Raw genomic sequence first — 12,209 nt, forward strand, 5'->3', positions numbered from 1 at the left:
GCCTGCGAGCGAGCGAGCGAGCGAGTGTGCGAGCGAGTGCGCGAGCAGGTGGAGAGCGTGGTGTTGAGCTGGGGTGAAGGAGCAAGGCAGCGGGGTAAGAGCTGGCTCCTTCCGTCTCTCTGCAATCTCTCCTCCCCTCGGGGCGCTCTCCCTGGCTTTGTCGTCGCCGCCCCCCCCCCCCGAGCAGCACCCGCCCAAGGAGTTGGCTTTCCGCCTGCCACTGGCCTCCCCCTCCCTCGATATGTCCCACTGCAAGTGCCACAATCAGGCAAATGTACCCACAGTGAAGCCCAGCCACACTCGGGCACCATTCTGCACCCTTGCTGCTCACGACATGGTGTCCCCGCTTCACACGTGGGAAAGCAGCCGCGGGAGCGGGCAGCCAGGCAAGGCCGACGGAGTGAGGGGACCGTGCCCTGCTTTTTGCAGAGTTGCTCTCGGCGGCCTTTGGCTCTTCTCCTGGTGACTGATTGACACTGTCGATCTTGGGGTGCGGAGGAGCGTGCACAGGGTGAGCCCCAGAGCAGAGCAGAGCGGTCAGGGCTGGGGAGGTTGGTGGAGGGACGTTGGAGGGGCAGTGGGGAGCAGGGCTTTGGGGGCTGCTGGGCTGCCTTGGTTGGGGAGGGGGAGGGTGGCTGCAAGGGGACCCGTGCTCAGAGGTGGTTGTTGTGTTTTGGGTGGCACTCTTGGAGCAGGACGTGGAGGCGGAGCACTGAGCAGGCTGCACGCTCGCAGCGTGCTTCCGGTGGCGGCATGGAGCCTCGGAGGCTGAGCGCCGTGGGCGAGTTTCTGGTCCTCAGCCTTTTCGTGCTGTGCCTGGCCAACATGCCCTCAGTCGCCAGCGTCTTCACGATCTTGTGCATAGCGGTGGTCTTGGTGCCGGCGGGGAAAAGGCCCTGCCTCAAGGTAGGAGTCAGCCTCGGCATGGCCCCGAGCTCGCGTGGGCAGCGAGAGGGCTGAGGCCGTGGCAGCACCTGCAGCAAGGGCAGCCTGACGGTGCTGCGCGCAAGCCTGCCTCCAGCCTCAGCTCTCCGTGCCCTGCGCAGCCCTTCCCCGAGCAGGGGGCCTCTTGGCGCAGCTTGGATGCTGGCCACCAATGCAGCGCTCTCTTGGGCTGTGCAGGGGCCTCGCGGCAGTGCTGGCAGCCTGGGCGACGGCAGCGTGGACGAGCCCGGAGGTGAGCAGCCCTGGCCCAGAGTGTAGGCGCGCTCGGCAGCGCCTCCCGGCCAACCGCCAGCACCCACCGCCCTCTGCCCCAGCTGGGGCTACACCGAAGGGCTGCCCTCACTCACTGCCTCTCTGCCTCCTCTTCCAGCAGCCTCCTTCCTGCCCACGGTGCAGATGCAGGACTCTGCAGCCAGCCAGCAGGCAGGGTAAGCGGAGCCCTGGCCTGCAGGGGGGCTGCCTCACAGCCCTGGCCAGGCCCACCCCAGGCAAGAGCCCGATGCAGCCCAGAGCCACAGACCTGCGCCTGGCCTGGGCCCCCCAAAGAGCAGGGCATGGCATGGCTAGGGCTGGGGTCGATGTGCAGGATGCCCAGGACATGCCACATGCCTGCTGCTCACCAACTGGGAAGCCCCTTTGCTCCTTGCCCACTGCTGCAGCCCTGGCCCCAGCGCCCCCTCCGCCCACAGCCTGGCACCCTTTAGCATCTGCTGCCACCAGGGCTTCCCCCTGGGGCACCAAAGGCAGCCTCCTCACCTCCTTTCTCCCTCCCAGGCTCACAAGCGAGGACATCTTGCCCCCTCGCCACCTCCTGCCGACCTCGGAGCTGGAAACGGATGGCTGGAAGTTGGATGGCCTTCTCCCACTGCAGCCACCCTCCATCCTGCTGGACACTCCCCCAACACCTGCAGGAGTGCTGGGCAAGCTGCTTGTGCCCACAGCCCTCCCGCCATCCCCACCATGCAGGCGGGTTCGCTTTGGGCACAATCAGACCGTGTTCCTGAGTGAGGAAGGCCATGAGCTGCTGGACTGCCTCCCCAAAGCCCCACATTTCGACTGGCCTGCGCACATCCCACGCCGGTCCATCCTGCACTGTGCCTGGGCACCCGTCCCACTGACAGGGGAAGGCACAGTGCGGCCAGTTTCACCCCCTGGGCAGTCCGAGGAGGAAGAGGATGAGGAGCCAGCGTGTGCCACCTCCCTGCAGCGCTGGCCCACTATGCAGCTCTGGACCCCACCACCGGAGGCGCCCTCCCCTCCCGCTGCAGCTGCTGGCTGCACAGCGGCCCTGGCCTCCCTGCTTTGCCCAGCCTGCCCTGGAGGCGCCTTCAGAAGGCTGCGCAAGGGCATCCGCAGATGCGCCTCCCTCCTGCGGGGGCCACGGCGAATGCTCAGGAGGCGCCAGGCAAGGGCCACCTGCTTTGGGCCAGCAGCAGGCTCCGCGCCTGGGCAGAGGTGCCAGTAACCAGCGCCCGCAGAGCTAGACACCTTTGCCACCTCCGGGCCAGCGTCAATAAACCTCTGTGCAAGATTCAGCGGGAGGCGAGAGTGAAACACTTCATGTTAAGTGAAATGAAAAAGGCACATGAATGCTACTTGAGTCTTAGGAACCCAGCCATTCCCAGAACTCAGGCTTTCCTGCTCCTGACAGGTCTGAGTACAGCAGCAACATGCAAAAACATGTCTCCAGAGCAGAAGTTTAAATGCTTAGCTCAGATGAAACATCACATAGGAAACTCGCTGTCAGAAGAAGTCTGTGAGATCCTTAAAAAGCATGGTGGATGTGATCCTGGGGGCGCTCTGGAGAAAGATCTGAATTCCCTTGTGAATGGAGAATGTGTAGCCTCCAACAGTGATCTGCAGAAAGAAGTTGTAAAACAGGGGAGAATTACTATTTGTCAGGGGGCTAAGCAGAAAGATTCATCCAAGCCATCACCCTCAGCAGAACAGTCAGAGGATCCTAAAATGAATGAGCATTCCAGAGGCCAAGAGTTCCTCAACTCGATCAAACAACTGGGACTAGAAAATTACTACCCAAGGAAAAGGGGGAGGGCAGATTTTCATGTTATCGACAAGACTGCCCTATGTGACAGCCAGCCCAGGATTGGCAGTGAATACCCCTTCCATTTTCTGCAGAAGCTGCTGATGCTGGACTACCATGTAAGGTATCTGGTTTGCCAGGAGGATGGCAAAGCAAAATAAGGCATTTTGAGCACACTGAATGCAACAAGCCTTGGCACTGAGTGCTCAGATAATGCCTCAGATATTTACAGTCAGTTTTTAAATGCTGAGAGTGAAGAAGGGGATGCCCCTGTTACAACAGGTCTGACACACACACATCCCATGGACCTCCAGGTGGCGATGTTTCATGGTTCCGATGATTTCATGAGACAGTACATTTCAACAAAACTCACTTTCTGCCACTTGGCGCTCACCCTCCTGCTACCAAATCCATGCACCTCACCAAGAGAGTTCCCTCTCTGGTCCCTCAGCCAAGTTAAAAAGAGCTGGAAAGCGACGGAACAATTGGGAAAGCAGACTACAATTAAGAGGCACAAAAACAAACTGATTGATCAGGCAGACACACTCATTGTGTCCTTCATATGGATCGGGAGTTCTCCTTCCTCTTCCAAGTCTCAGCTCCCGAATGCTCTGCTGAGTAAATGCAAGCATGACACTTTCTTCCATTGACATTGCAAAGGCAGCACCAAAGACTGTTTTCTAATGAAAGGTGTTGTGGAGATCTCTTGATCCTGTCTCAGTGGAAGAAATGATGACAGATTTGAGAACTGCATCGCATTCAGTAGCTTACATGGGGATGCAAGAGAGCACATACAGCAAGTTACATTTGTACAGGAGACAGCTTCTCTAAATGTGGTCCTACTCACCACTTCTGATGAGAAGGAGGTAGGTAAGCAGCTTGGATGTGATTTCTGGAAGTCACCAAAGCCTTTTATTGGTGGTCTTACTGAGAAAGAGGGCAGAGCAGTGAGGAGAACCAATGAGAACATCAAAGTATCTAAGAGCAACCTCAACAGAAACATACCCATCAAGAACAGAAAGGAGGCCGACCTAGTTGATGATCTGGCAACTGCAATCAGAGCTTTACTAGACGACATAGAGGGTAGTTGCAGTCTAGACGTATGTGCGGGAACTGCTCGCCCAGATGGATTTCTTCTTGATGAAGACAAAAGAAGAGTGCAAAGGGGCCAAGGCCATGGCACAAGCACTGGTGGCCGCCTGCAAGGAGAACAGTTTATCAAGCGTGAAAGAAAAGTTCTTGCCTCTTCAAGGAGAATTATGGCATGAGCGGTGTAGCAAAGACAAGGCGACTCACCCGCCTGCAAGACAAGAGGAACAGGAGCATTGAACAGCATTGCAGTGCAATGGAATCAGGAAAACATGCTATAAGACAGAAGCAGTTGGAAAAAGGATTCCCTCCAAAGGAGCTCAGGAAGCCAGTCCTGCTTCCTGATTCTGAAGCCACCACCAAGTACTTCCTGCAGTGGAGGAAAATGTTCAGGGAATGTCAGTGCGGGGAGACGCACGCGGGGAGCATTTATGCAGCAGCTTCAGGTGGACAAGAAACCCCAAGAGGCCATGGACTTTGATTACAGGCTGATTGTTGACACAGGAGGACTTTGTGCCATAGAGGTGGCCAATAAGCAGTCACTTAATCATGACAATGAGCTAGCCACCTTTGGCATTGGCATTGGCAACATGACTCTGATCAATATCTTGGGAGAAAATCCTTGAGACATGCAAGATGTCCTTCAGCTAGCTGGGCAGGCTTTTCTCCGGATGAAGCAAGTCAATCTTTCACCAAGCTGCTGCTTTGTGCACCACAATGTTGGAGAAATAACTGCAAAGGAACAAAACATGGAAGGACAAAGACACCTGCAGGAAAAGCTGGATGAAATGGCAGTGATAGCCACCCAGCAGGAATTCTGGGATGTCACCTGCTTCAGCAATGTCATCCGCTTTGATGTGAACACCCACATTCACTACTTTGCTCACCTCTGGCAAGGAAACCCACCAATGGCCCCACCCAACCCCACACAGAGCCAAAATGTGCAGGAGTTAAAGAGCAAAATTCTCCAAGCTGCCAAGAAGGGATTGCAGGGCAGTATTTTAAGGCTCTCAAGCTTGAAAGTTCATATGAGTGACTTGTGGAAGGCTCTGCTGAATGAAAAGTTCGTTTTCAGTTTCAAAAACACTCGGGAAATTGCCGCATACAACAAGTTAGAAACAACGTACAGCCAGTGGACCTGGCAGCTGAGGAGCCACATCCTAGACTTGCAAATGAAACTGAACAATCGAATTAAAAAGGGAGAAATTCTGCATATGACCCAAAGAAGCCTTATGAAGGAAGTGCAAGATAAATATGAGACCCTCTGGAAAGACTTGGAACAGTATTTCAGGGAAGATGAAGCCAGTGGGCTTTTGATTCAGTGGAAAGCAAGCATTGAAAATCAACCGAAAGATCTCAGAGAAGCACTTGCTGATGAGACACAGAGAAAGTCTGCACAGTTCATTGAACTGGAGAAGAATCAGAGCAAAGTGGATCAGAAGAAGTCCGAATATGAACACGAGCTTGTCAAGAGAAGCCAAATGTTGGCTTTGTCGCCAAAGAATGAAGAGCTGCATGAAGAAAAGCTGAGGCAACACTTTGATAACCTCTGGAAACAATGGGTCTACAAAGTATCTTCAAATGCACCTCCTCCTGCAGAACCAAACATAAACCTTGCTATTGAGAATATTCTGCTGGAACATTTCAAGCAAGAATCAAACACAGAGGAAAAAATAAAATGCTTCTTGCAGAAGAATGCATTTACCATGGCTATTTCCAAGCAGGTTGTCATGAAGGGAGCACTGCCCTTCATGAAAAAGCCTTTGGGCAGCTGCGATATTACCAGAATTGAGCCAGGAACTCCAAATATGTCTTCACTAATTGATACAGAATACATTTATCAGTGTCTCTATGCAAAATGGCAGCAGAAAGGTTTGAAAATATGCAGGAGGCTTTCAAAAGAGCAAATGACCCAACTTTTTACCTGGAGTGTGAGAGAGAAGACTTCTTCACAAGTTTCCAGATTTCCTGCCAAGGAGCGCCCTCTGTCACAGCATTTGCTGATTTTTTATGTGATAAGCTTTCAGGAGCTCTTCGACAGGCAGTGTATATGAAGAGTCTAACTCTCCAGCTTTCAATGGCAATCGATCTAAACTAGAAATGGCTATTCTCATCTCTCTTGCAGAGGAAGAGAATTTTGAGAAGTTCAGGCAGTACATTCATTTCCCAAACAATTTTTAGAAGGTTTCGTTGAAAATTGTGTTAACAACTATTGCTTAGACAAGAACAATTCAAGGCTGAAGAACTTGTTAAATATTTCCCTGAATTCATTCCAGACTCTTGTTGCTTCTGCTATTTTTGTGTCTACTCAAGTTGTCAAAGATAACTGTGAAAATGTCTCCCTATGGCTAGATGAATTTTGTAGCAGACTTGGAGCTAATTTTGAACTTCCCAGAAGTCATCTGAAAAGCATTGAGCATCAAGAAATAAAGGACATAGAGCTCCTGAAGGAGGCAATGAGTAAAGCACTGGCCCCTGTGCTAGCAAACCTGAAACAGGAATTTTCAGTGACTGATCTGAAAGCTTTTAACTGGACACCTCATACAATATTAGTTGAACAGCTCCACGGATGCTGTAAGCAATGCCCATTCTGCAGTGCTCTTTGTACAAACACAATATGTGCTCATGATGGGGACCACAGTGTTCACTTCCATCGCCCTCAAGTCCTCAATGGGACCCAGTGGGTTAGAAGAAATCAGTTTGTCATTGAGATTTGCTCCAGTCTTGTAGCAAGTCACTATTTCCTTGTGCTTGATGATAACAATGAGGTTTCCTATACAAAGTATAGAAAAGCAGGATCAGCTTATGCCAATTGGAGCCTCACACCAGAAAGCTCCACGCAGGCATACAGGAAATGGTTTGTGTGCTGTTTCCGCTCACAACTGCAACAAGATTACTGTGCAAAATTTGAGGGCAAAGGAGCAATCCCTCCAGAATGGGAAAAGGGTACGAAGAAAGATGTGATCTCTGAGGTAGAACAGCTATCACCTCAACATGGCATCTCACAGCACCAAAACTGTCTGGAATGGACTGAATGTATTGGCATCCCTTGCAGGCAGTCCAAGAGATTATTCCTGCTGGGAGCTGAATTTCATTTCATACCTTTGTATTTCAGTTCCTAGTCTTACTTCCGAAACATGTATGCAATAAACTCAAGGGCTAGCCTTCTGGAAAGCACCCAAAAAATAGCCAGCAGAAGCGGCAAGATACACACCTAGATAATACCATGGCCTATACATCACATCTTTGACTTTCTTTTCCTCTCCATAAGTGGGTTCACTTCTGGAGAGTGTTTAACTTATGGACTCCATGAAGCAGAGTTTCTGCTGAAGTATGTGATTTTAAAGTCCAACTGGACTGATAGGATCCCCTCATCTGATGTCCTCAGGAATGAAGATGTCACGGAATGCCACCTTTTACCAAGTCTCTATCTTGTGTTTGATCCTGTGGCTCTGCTCTGTCTGTAACACATGTTGCCGTGTTCATAGCTCTGTACCAGCAATAAACGGTAAAAGGGGCCTGTTGCCTGCTCTCACTTCCTGACATTCTCCTTGTATGTGGGAAGCATCGTGCGGGTGCTGATGGGGAGGTTGTGGGGAGAGAAAGTGCCAGGTGCCTTTGGGAAGGTCTTCCGCAGGACCCAGTCCTGAAGCCCCCTTACTAAGCCTTGCTGCAGAGTCCAGGTGTCTCCTGCTGAGCCTGGCAAGAGCTGGTCGCACTCTCCTGTGGCAAGTCAGGTCCAGTACGCTCGTCTCCATGGGGAGGACTGAAGGCTGTCCCAAGAGGGCCACCTCTCCCTCCTGGCTCAGGTGGTGGACATAGAGATTTGCACGGCTCCTGCCACAGATGCACAGAGATTTAAGCAATGTGGAATCAGGCCCAGGGCGGATACAAGGTGTGAAAAGCGGAAGAGCGGGTCCAACGCTAGTCAGGGTCTCTCCTGGTCCTGGGCTTGTCGTGGGGGAGCTGAGGGGATCTGGGCCTTGTGTTGGGGGTGCTGGGCCTTGTTTTGGGAGTACTGGGCTTGTCGTTGGGGTGCTGAGGGGAGCTGGGCCTTGTGTTGGGAGTGCTGAGGGGATCTGGGCCTTGTGCTGGGGGTGCTGGGCCTTGTTTTGGGAGTGCTGGGCTTGTCGTGGGGGTGCTGAGGGGAGCTGGGCCTTGTGTGTGGGGTGCTGGGCTTGTTGGGGGGGTACTGAGGGGATCTGGGCTTGTCGTGGGGGTGCTGGGCTTGTCATGGGGATGCTGAGGGGAGCTGGGCCTTGTTTTAGGGGTGCTGGGCTTGTCATGGCGGTGCTGAGGGGAGCTGGGCCTTGTATTGGGACAGCTGGGCTAGTCAAGGTGCTGAGGGGATCCGGGCGTTGTTTTGGGGGAGCTGGGCCTTGTATTGGGAGAGCTGGGCTTGTCAAGGTGCTGAGGGGATCCGGGCGTTGTTTTGGGGGAGCTGGGCCTTGTATTGGGAGAGCTGGGCTTGTCAAGGTGCTGAGGGGATCCGGGCGTTGTTTTGGGGGAGCTGGCCTTGTATTGGGAGTGCTGGGCTTGTCGTGGGGATGCTGAGGGGATCTGAGCCTTGTATTGGGGCTGCGGGGCATTTCATGGGGGTGCTGAGGGGATCTGGGCCTTGTTTTTGGGGCAACTGAGTTCTATTTTGGGAGAGCTGAGGGGAGCTGGGCCTACTACAGGGGATCTGAGGGGTTCTGGGCCTTTTGTTGGGGTTGCTGGGCCCTTTTTTGGGGAATCTCACAGGGGCTGGGCCTCTTATGGGGGTACTGTGCCCTGTTATGGGGGAGCTGAGGGGAGCTGGGCCTCTTTTGGGGGTACTGTGCCATGTAATAGTGGAGCTGAGGGGAGCTGACCTATTAGGGGGGTGCTTCTGTGGGTGTGCTGGAGCCTGTTATGGGGGAGCTGAGGGGAGCTGGGCCTATTAGGGGAGTGCCAAGGGCAGCTGGGCCTTGCTAGGTCTGACAAGGTTTCCCGAGGGATGGTTGTACCCACCTGCAGTGAAGCGAGGGTCCCAAACAGGCTGAGGGATCTCTGTCTTTGAGAACTTTCAAGACCAGAGTGGAGAAAACCTGAGCAGGCTGCTCTCAATGTTAAGTGCTGAGCCTGCTTTGAGGAGGAGGCTGGGATAGAGATGCCCAGTACTTATTTTGCTTGGAAGCTATGGAGGAATGTGCAAGGAGGCCCAGGGCATGAGGACAGGTTTCCCACTCTCAAGATGGCATAGGCAGCCTTTGGGGAGCAGAGGGCTCCTAAACCAATTCTTTCCCCAGCCCAGTAGGTAGGGATCACAGAATCACAGAATGGTTGAGGTTGGAAGGGACCTCTGGAGATCTTGTAGTCCAAACCCCCTGCTCATGCAACGTCACCTAGAGCACATTGTGCAGGATCACGTCCCGGCGAGTTTTGAATATCTCCAGGGAAGGACACTCCACTACCTCTCCGGGCAGCCTGCTCCAGGGCTCTGTCACCCTCACAGCAAAGTTGTTTGTCCTCATGCTCAGATGGAACTGCCTGTGGTTCAGTTTGTGCCCGTTGCCTCTTCTCCTGTCCCTGAGCACCACGGAGAAGCGTCTGGCCCCATCCTTGCGACACCCACCCTTCAGATACTTGCACACGTTGATGAGATTGCCTCTGAGCCTTCTCTTCTCCAGGCTCAACAGGCCCAGCTCTCTCAGTCTTTCTTCACAGGAGAGGTGCTCCAGTCCCCTCATCCTCTTTGGAGCCCTCCGCTGGACTCTCTGCAGTAGCGCCATGTCTCTCTTGTAGTGGGGAGCCCAGAACTGGACCCAGTACTCCAGGGGAGGCCTCCCCAGGGCTGAGGAGAGGGGCAGGATCTCCTCCCTCCACCTGCTGGCAACACTCTGCCTAATGCACCCCAGGAGACCAGTGGCCTTCTTGGCCACAAGGGCACACTGCTGGCTCAGGCTTAACTCGGTGTCTACCAGCACTCCCAGGTCCTTCTCGGCAGAGCTGCTTTCCAGCAGGTCAACACCCAGCCTGTACTGCTGCATGGGGTTATTCCTCCCCAGGTGCAGGACCTTGCACTTGCCTTTGTTGAACTTCAGGAGGTTCCTCTCCGCCCACCTCTCCAGCCTGTCCAGCTCCCTCTGAAGGGCAGCACAGCCTTCTGCTGTGTCAGCCACTCCTCCCAGTTTAGCATCATCAGCAAACTTGCTGAGGGTGCACTGCTGATCACTGGCTGGCGATGGCAGGCAGAAGGCAGGGTGTGAGCAGGTAGGACTGGTAGGAGAGACTAGATGATCTCCTGAGGTCCCTGCCAACCTCAGCCTTTCTGTGAGTCTGTGACTGTGAGAGGCTGTGTGGTCAGTGACCCTGCAAGGGGCTGAGCTCTGATGCTTCGGGGAGGGCTGGGACACCGCAGGGTGAGGAGGGCCCTGCCCCTGTGCTGCAGCAGTGTGCAGAGAGCCCCCCAAGATGGGAAAGGGAGCCCGACCAGGCCTGATGTCTGGCTCCAGAGCTCTCCCATGGCAATAACACTTCCCATGGAGACAGAGTCTGCTTTGCCTTTCACAGCAAACCCCTGTGATTTGGTCTGGTCACTGTGGCAAGGAGCGGTGGCCCTTTCCTGGTGCCCCTGGGACTAAGGGCTGAATGCAGCGTCAGGGAGAAGCTGCAGGCACAGTTAGAGGTGAGGGAGTCCTGAGTCAGGGGTGTAAAACCTTCTGGAGAATGGTCTGTAGACCTACCCATCCTCCTGAGAAATCAGGAATGAGAGATGTTGAAACTGCAGGGGAGGAATGGAGAAGAAACTACTGCATGAAAGACCATCTCTCGAGCTGACAGGGACAGTGATGCCTGGGGGGAGCCTTTTTAATTGAGAGATTACTGTTTCCCTAGGACATCTGCTGAAATTTTCTCCTCCCTCCCAATAATCCAAACTTATGTGGTGCTTTATTTCTAATGAGCAGAACCAGTTCTGCTCAGGAAGTTCAGCCCAGGTCTCCAACTACACCAGTGACACCTGAGTCAAGCAAATATTAGAGCCAGGGCAAAAGTCGAGTGCCATGGGAAAGCACCAAAGCGCCTATAAAACATGGGTAACTCACAGATCTCAAAGAGGAATGAGCTCTTACTGGCTTTGGGAATGGAAGTCCACCCAGCTCCACTCCATCCACACTCCACTAGCAGGGATAGGCATTGACCTCAGGCCACCACAGGGTTTCTTGGCAAACAGGGCTACCACAACAAAGTGCTGCGCTCCACCAGACTGGGTCTGCTCTGTGCCTCACTTCATTTCTGCTCAGAGCAAACACCTCTTCCTTGGAAGAGGAGAAACAGAAAGGCAAGTGCAGAATTGCAGCTCATTTTCTGATTGTTTTGCTCCATGCTTAACAAACTGGGAGCAAAAAGCTTTTGCTGCTTGTTTTTGAGAACACATGGGAAGGGGCACTGGAGGTCACCATCTATTTGGAGTGTCCCCCTCACTGCACTTCTCTGATGCCTGGTAGTTTGCTTCAGCAAGGCCACTGATAACATCCTTTTTCTTCTAGCTGCCAGTTTTTTCCATGAGATTTGTAAGAACGCATTTCTCCTTGAGATCTCAAACAATCCTTCGTGTGAAATGGCCAGCAGGTCCTCAAGACAGAGCATGCCAAACAGACAGTCACTCACATAGAGAAACTAGGACTTGGTGATCTTTAGGCTTCTAAGGAAAGTGGGGCAAAACGCATGATGTGTAGAATAGGAAGGTGAGATTAACGTTTGTGTTTGTACCATGCTGATGATAGCAGGCAGTTGTAGAAACTGAGCAGTGAGAGAAAGTAAAAAGGCATCTTGCATTTTTGAGGGGCCCATAAGGAGAAGAAGGGTGTATCTGAAACCAGTCATTGAATGTGGATCACTGTAGGGTTATGAGGAGAGAGACTGTGAAAGGTTTGGGTAGAAGAAACAAGAAAGGAGAAAATGCTGGCAGGGACTGCTGCTCTGACGTTAAAGAAAATATCTACTCAAGACTAAGCACCATTTACAAGCTGCTGACACTTTTCCTTTGTCACTAGATACTCAAATGGCCAGTGCAGGATCCACTAGCCCACCTCCTATCACAGCCTTCAAGTAACACTAAAGACTCATGTGACTAAGTAAATTTCAGCCAGGCCTTGGCACATGTTCTGGA

General features: G+C 53.0%; 1 pseudogene; it reads left to right on the top strand.

Annotated features, from left to right (window-relative positions):
* The first annotated feature begins 2,625 nt into the window (after nt 1–2,625).
* Nucleotides 2,626–7,197, top strand: LOC104139519 (interferon-induced very large GTPase 1-like; annotated as a pseudogene).
* Nucleotides 7,198–12,209: the final 5,012 nt, after the last annotated feature.

Source organism: Struthio camelus, chromosome 3 (assembly GCF_040807025.1).
Source record: "Struthio camelus isolate bStrCam1 chromosome 3, bStrCam1.hap1, whole genome shotgun sequence".
In the NCBI taxonomy this organism is placed as follows: domain Eukaryota; kingdom Metazoa; phylum Chordata; class Aves; order Struthioniformes; family Struthionidae; genus Struthio; species Struthio camelus.